Genomic DNA, 7374 nt, shown 5'->3' with positions numbered 1-7374 from the left:
ATCATATTATCAGTTGGCAAAATGGAAGAAGGGGAGAAAAAAGAGAGAGAGAAAAAGAAACAAAAGAAAGAAAGAAAGAGAGAGAGAGAAAGAAAGAAAATAAACCTGATAGTGGTACTATCTTCGAAGAATGTTACAGAAAGTAGACTATAGAGTAAAGACTACCAGATGGTAAATCCAAGTCCATGTAGGCAGGCTTATAGGGCCCTACCTGTCAGAAAATACAAAGGACAAAAAAATGGAGCTTTAAGATGCAAAGTAAGCCACAACAAAAAAAAAGGTTAGGAGTTTGCAAATAAGCCAGTTCGTAGTTCCTTTCTGCGCATGATCAAGAGATTCTACGCATGAACAGAAGAAGGTCATTTGTACTAAAGTGACATGGTGCTTTACAATCTAATGAGATAAGCACCAACTTTGATGTCTTGATTATTCATATATTCTTTTGAATTGTCGTTTTCATTTACATCCACAAAAAACAACAATGCTTCCACGAACGACTGGTATTTCACAGTTTGTCAAGTACATTGTGCAACATGCTAAGATATGCATTCAAAGTAGGGATGCAACAAATACCTTCATTAAGTGTTCATTGGTGTGCTATTCTAGTCACCTGGTCTATTCAATTTCTTCATCCTGCTATGTAAGGCAAGCTTACGTAATATCTTGCTTTGAAATCTGCCTATCATGATGGAAGAAATGAAAGGTCATTTGACCAATATTGCCCATGAAGTAACTACGAAATGGTCTATTATACCACTACTAAAGACAATTTGACGTACACAGTAGTTTTGCAAAATAAGGAGAAGCAAGAGTAGGTAAAGAATGAGGTGTGGTGAATTTGCAAAGTTGAGCTTTAAATAATTAAAGCCGTAGTATAGTTTGCAAATTATGGAGTAGGCCTATTAAAGTGGCAAAACACTAGTCTCTACCAGTCGGTAAAGTGTTGTACAATTACTGCCCAGTCGGCAAAATGCAGATCTGAAAAGAACAGAAAACAAGACCTAGACTGGTAACTCATGTTCAGCCATGTAATCTGCTGTTAGCAAATTCATGATGACAATGAACAAGTTTGCAGTTGGAAAAAAACACAAGGCCTCCAGTTTTTACGAAATTTTGCTGTAGAAGGTTGCTGCTAATCATCTAACCTGATAATAATAGATACCGTTAAAATTGTTTGATTATGATCCTGAACGTTGAAACAGGTTTGCATGAGCGGCGGAACCGGGGGGAAGGGTACTTGCCCTCCTAAATTCCTCGTAGGAAAAAATGCCCCTTTTCAAAATGGGATTTCTCCTTTTTTGAAATGAAATGTGCCCTATTTAAAAAATGAAATACCTTTTTGAAGTAAAACAGATTTTCTCAGATAAGAAAATCAATTTTTTTTGCTCGCGCATCGCGTTCTCATCAATTATTGTTTAGTAAGATCCTCATTCTGTCCTTAATTGGTTACAAAAATGCTTAGAATGTCCAGTTTCATGTTAGAATATATTTTTTGGGCTCGCGTTGCGCGCTCGCATTATTCGAGTGGTGAGATGTATGTATCCTATTAACCAGTGACTAAAATGCAGTCCTAATCAGGTCTAGCTCGCGTAAATTCTTTAGTTAGATACACATCTTTTTCATGATTACAAAAACTGCTTGGAATGTTAAATTTTAATGTCTTATTAAATGTCCAAAAAATTGGGCTTGCAATTTGCGCTCGCAACATCTCGCGAAGATGCAATTAACAATAATCATTAATCAGGGCGATAATTGAAAAAAGGCGAGTTTCACAACTTCAGATTTGAAAATTCTTCCGAAAAATAAAGCCTATATATTTTTTATCAATCAGAAATCACTTCTAAAACGCTTTGCTCAACTGAATTCTACAAAACACGCAACTACTTCACACAAATGATAATCTCATGGTGGAAATATCTGCTTGCATCAAAATTCTGACATATCAGTGCCCTTTTTATCTCCCCCCCCCCGAAAAACAAAAGAATTAAAAATTTGAAAAATACGAAAATACGTTCCGCCGCAGGTTTGACCATTGTCAACAATGGATCAACCTGAGCAACTTCAGAAACGGAAGTGGGTCAAACTTCATTGTAAAGTTTGTGGAGCCATGTTTTCTGACGACTACCTGCAAGTTACCAACTTAGGCACAGTAGCCTTTCCATTTTGATCCAAAATGTGTATTTTTATATTGCAAATATCTGGAATTCAACTTAAAATAATTAACAAATGCTACGAATTCATTTCTATATAAATTCAAAATCTTTCATTATCTGAGGGGGCCACACCCCCATCAGGCTTCCCCTGTGTGCACGCACGTACGTTGGCGCTGTCGCACCAAATTTAGTTGGCAAATTGATTGTATATCCCCCCCAAAAAAAAGAAAAATAATAATAATGCTTCTGGCTACAGCCTTGGATGTGTATGATAAAAGAAGCAGTTATGGTATCGTGGACGCCGGCACTGTAAAAAATAAATAACGGAGAAACCATAAAAATAATCACTTGATTTTTACGGTCAGCCAAATAAGGTAAACATATTGAAAAAAATCCCAATGAAATTAAGTGTTAATATAAAACAGTAACGCTGGAAAGTATTGTGGCATGTTGCCAGAAATTTACTACATTTTAACAATACTTTCCTGCCACCTTGTTGCATGTTTTCCATCATAAATATCATATTTCGTAAATTGATATTGATGAAGTTTATTTAAATTGGTATTTCTTTAAGTTATGGAATTTTCACCGTTATATTGCAGTTTCGCGAGGTCTCTACAGTGAGCGGTATTTCAGTACTAAAGGAGGGGAAAGTTATCATTTTCTAGAACATAATAATTTGTTTATTTGTTGTTTTTTGTGTTTTCTTTTTCTTTTCCTTCTTTGTGTAATCATTAGTTTTGACTTTTCAGTATTGTTTTCATATTTATGTATGCATTTCATATATCCAAAGGTCTGACAACAGCTCAAGCATCTGCTTATTTTTTCATACCACTGCATGTCTGCAACCTTGTTATAATCAGTTATGTTAATGTTATGTTAATCATATGTTAATCATCATAATTATACAATATTATTATGTAAAATTCAATGTAATCAATTTTGTGATGGTTACACTATGTACATTATCATGACATGCAGAAACGAATAAATGAATAAAAAGAAATAAAAATAGAAACTTATTTTCTACTGAAAAATTAGTAAAAGAAATAAATACTTTCAAACTTTTTAACGAAACACGAGAAAAGAGGAGCCGGGAACTTTAAAAATGAAACAAAGGGGCCGCGAGCGACAGGAGAAGGCGGGAAAATGCCCTTTTGTATGTCTTTTGCCTCCGAGTGACAGCCTTATTTAGAGTATATACTTTTTACTAAGGTTCGCCCTTTTTGCCCCTTTCCATCCTCTTTTTCTTCCCCCCCCCCCTTTTTTCACTACTTGTCCTTGAAAAATCATGGGGGGGTCCCATGCAGCCTTAATCCCACCCCATGTCGTCCCTCACAGGGATACATGATTTGGAAGAGTTTGTCAAAGGCAAATATTAATTTTATCAAATGGCTGCATTATTTGATTTTTCGCAGTATGATTTTTTTTAATCAAAATTGCTTTAGCTGATGAAAATCATGAAAATCGGTTGTTGATCCACATCAAGCGAGACCAAGAACCACCATGTCAATTAGAGGTTCAATTTATAAATTTTCACGGGAGACGAGAGGAAAGTTCATGAGATTAATACTTCAGTCACATTTGCTCTACGGCAGCCGTACGGTGAGTCGAAAACGGCAATTTCATTTTTTTTTTCAAACCACCTAGTATGTGTAGCTATTAAAAAATGCTTGAACGGCTGTTTTTCGACTCGCCCCGTACGGACACCGTCGGGAAAATGTGACTGAGGTATAAAACATTGAGAATTTATGACACTGAATTATATTAATAGAGATGCACCAGTTTTCGATAATATATTAGGATATATCATATTAGGTAGATCTAGGTGGTGGATCTAATGGTCATGATGGTGGCGCTATTGATAAGATGTTATTGAAATGATCCAATGATCGTGAGCAGAATACCGAGTCAGTAAAAAAAAGATTTTAGAAATTTAGAAAATACTGAATTCGCTACTTTACATGTAGATAGAGTATTTTCTCATGCTTATTTGATACCGTTACACCTGGATAGTAAGCAGTAAAATTCACCGGAAAATTCTTGTTTAATTTATAAATAATTTTCAGCCACTATCATGTCAATTTAATTGATTCAAGGGCATTTTGCAAAGTAGTTTACTACTACTACTACTACTACTACTACTACTACTACTACTACTACTACTACTACTACTACTATACTACTACTACTTCTACTACTACTACTACTACTACTACTACTACTACTACTACTACTACTATTTATGTCCAAGTTTCATGATCTAGGTCCAGAAAGTGTCGTCTAAAGTCCATCGATTTGTGTACCTCGTCCCTGCACTGGTCCTATCTTCCATTTTTTTTTTTTTTTTTTTTTGGGGGGGGGGCAAATTTACATTCATCTTCCTACCCTCCCCCCTTCCCATCACCACACAAAGGATTGACTACATATAGGCTTGCCCACTCACGATTCAGTGTTAAAGGGGAATCCAGCCTTGGCCATAAAATGTTGTGTTGGGAAGGAGAAAAATAAATTAAACAGAATGGTGAAAGTTTGAAAGAAATTGGACAAAAATAATAAGTTGTAGCTGCTTTAAAATTGAGATATGTAGATTTTAAATTGGCAACTGGGTAAGTAATTTATGACAAGGGGCAAGGACAACTTTCCCATAGGCCATGTACTTTATTATCAGGGATTTGTGGTTTTCTCCTAAGTACCCATTCCCCTGGGGCAGTAATCTAAATATAACCCATGTAGTATATTGTTTTATGTCCTCATGAAAGAAAAATATAATTTGAAATAAAACTTTGGGGAAAATGACATTTTAGCCATAATATGTATTGGAGTACATGGAAGAGTAGTCCTTGCCTTAAATCACTTTGACATCCAATATGCGGCCAATTTGAAATCTCCATGGGTATAGTGATTACCAATTTTTACAAATTTTAAAAATTCATATCTTTCTTTTTGTTTGTCCAATATTGTTCGAACTTTCACCTATCAACTTGTCTGATTTTTCTTTTCCTTATAAAAACAAGTTTTTATTTGGGTTGGATTCCCCTTTAATTCAATTGAAAGTTAAATGATGATTGGATGAGAATACATCTGAAAATACATAACAATGACCATAATACATATCAGATATTTCGAATTGGATACATGCCACTTCTTCTTGAAACCGTGCAGAATTTCACTGAAAGGGCTGCATCATCACTTTTTCTTTGACTAGAAGAGATTCTACGGTCTCTTATTTAATTCTTTACTCCATTTAATAAACATTTGGGTTCCCCTCATGTATAAAAGTGGGCAAAACAAACAAATAAATGACTAGAGTCATGAATAAGAGATAAATTGCTATAAGACTATTTAATTCAATATTTGTAATCATGCTTCATATAAATTGATTTGGTATAATAAACATTTTACAATCACATAAAAATACAGAGTTGTATGCATTCAAACAGCTTATCTACATTTCTTATTCCCTTTATTTCTTGGTTTTCCTTCAAAGTTTTGTTTACATTCATCTTCACGATCCTATATATGGGAAATGAAAAAAATATCTAAATTGTATTTACTGTCATCGAATGTAGAACAGCTGGTGACACAACATTTGCTCCTGCAACAATTGTTCCGAGCTTAATTTCATCTGAGATGTAAGAATAGGGTTAGGGTTGCAACAGGGTTTCATGTAAGGTTTAGGGTAGGGTATAGCGTTTTAACCCAGGGTTGAAGTTGGTCATTCGATTAGTGTGTGGAATTTAGATGTAGAGCGGAGAAATTGTCGCCAGAGCAAATATCATGGAACCGAACAGCTGTCAAGAATGACCACTGCCTCCTGGATTTAGATTTCAATCCTATGGACTTATTACTAAGTCTTAAAAGATTTAAATCTAAATCTTACTCAGCTGATCTGGATTAATTTCAAATCCAATTATTACTTCAATTCCATAATGTCTATAGTACATGAAAATTCATATTTTCTTTACTTAGAAAAGGCGGCTTTGTCATCATTCAAAATCTTGTGTATCACACATACACAGCATGAAGATACAGGACACACATGCACATGCTGGATATTTTTTCGTCAAAATGCTCTGATACTGATATTTTGTTTCAATTCAAGACATTTATAATGTCTGAATGCTCAATAAAGGGCAATTGTGTCCGAGTGGTCATTCATTGTAAATTCATATCACATGTACATGTAAGTACACATACTACTTTTTCTTCCAATATCACAGATTTCCCATGAGTAAAAAAAAATTGGCAAAATCAATTTTACTCAGTCCCTGGATGTACAACATATGTGAATTCATTACCAGTATTTGCACTTTGAGACTTGTATCACTGCATTTTATGAATGAACAAAGAGAGCAGGAACATAATAATGTCACGATAATTAAAGTGTCATTATCTTTCACCAATATGCCTACAGTTGTGGCAGTACAGTAGTTAAAATTGACCATAAGACACATTTTTTGTAGCTGCAATGATCACGCTGTACAACTAATTTTAAAATTACATTATAGGATTGTTGTTGGGCTTTTTGTTGTGGGTTCCTGGTGGGTGTTTCATATAGCTGTTCGTAAAGGGGCTTTCACAATTGATCGTTTGCGATCATTTGGTCACAATATATGTTGCACAGAATCGCAACAGTTGTAAGCAGTCGCACCGTCAATTGTGAAAGGGGCAATAAGATAAGAGCGACTTTAAGAATGACCGGTAATCCTTTCTTACGTGCTAAATATTCACCAATGAACATTAAATGGTGAATATCATTTACCACAAGAATGGATCACCAGTCGTTCTTATTGTCACCCTTAACTTATGAACGGCTTTGTGAAATGCCCCCCCCTGGAATGGAAACCAAGGTGATGAAGCTGCTCTTTGAGGGCCCTCGACTATAAAATGTACAATAGTGCTTGAAAGAAGAAAAAGTCCATATATCATCATCTTCATCACATAATCTTAAAGACTAAACATGAAGAGCTTGAAGTGCTACAAACAAAAATATAACATGCACAATACATGAATAAGATAACATTTGTGTCAAAGACAAAATAGGGAATAGATTACTAAGGAAAATCAAATACATTAACTTCTGAGGAAATTTTTCAATATTCAAAATAAATGGTCAACAATCACAATTGGACTGATTGATCCCAACATTAATGTGAGACCAAGCAATTATCAAGTCAAATGGGCTGTTTTTTCTTCAGACTACATAGAAATTATGGTT

The sequence above is a fragment of the Lytechinus variegatus genome, chromosome 2, assembly GCF_018143015.1.
Source record: "Lytechinus variegatus isolate NC3 chromosome 2, Lvar_3.0, whole genome shotgun sequence".
Taxonomy (NCBI): domain Eukaryota; kingdom Metazoa; phylum Echinodermata; class Echinoidea; order Temnopleuroida; family Toxopneustidae; genus Lytechinus; species Lytechinus variegatus.
The sequence above is the reverse complement of the archived record's forward strand: the minus strand, read 5'-3'. Positions refer to the sequence as shown.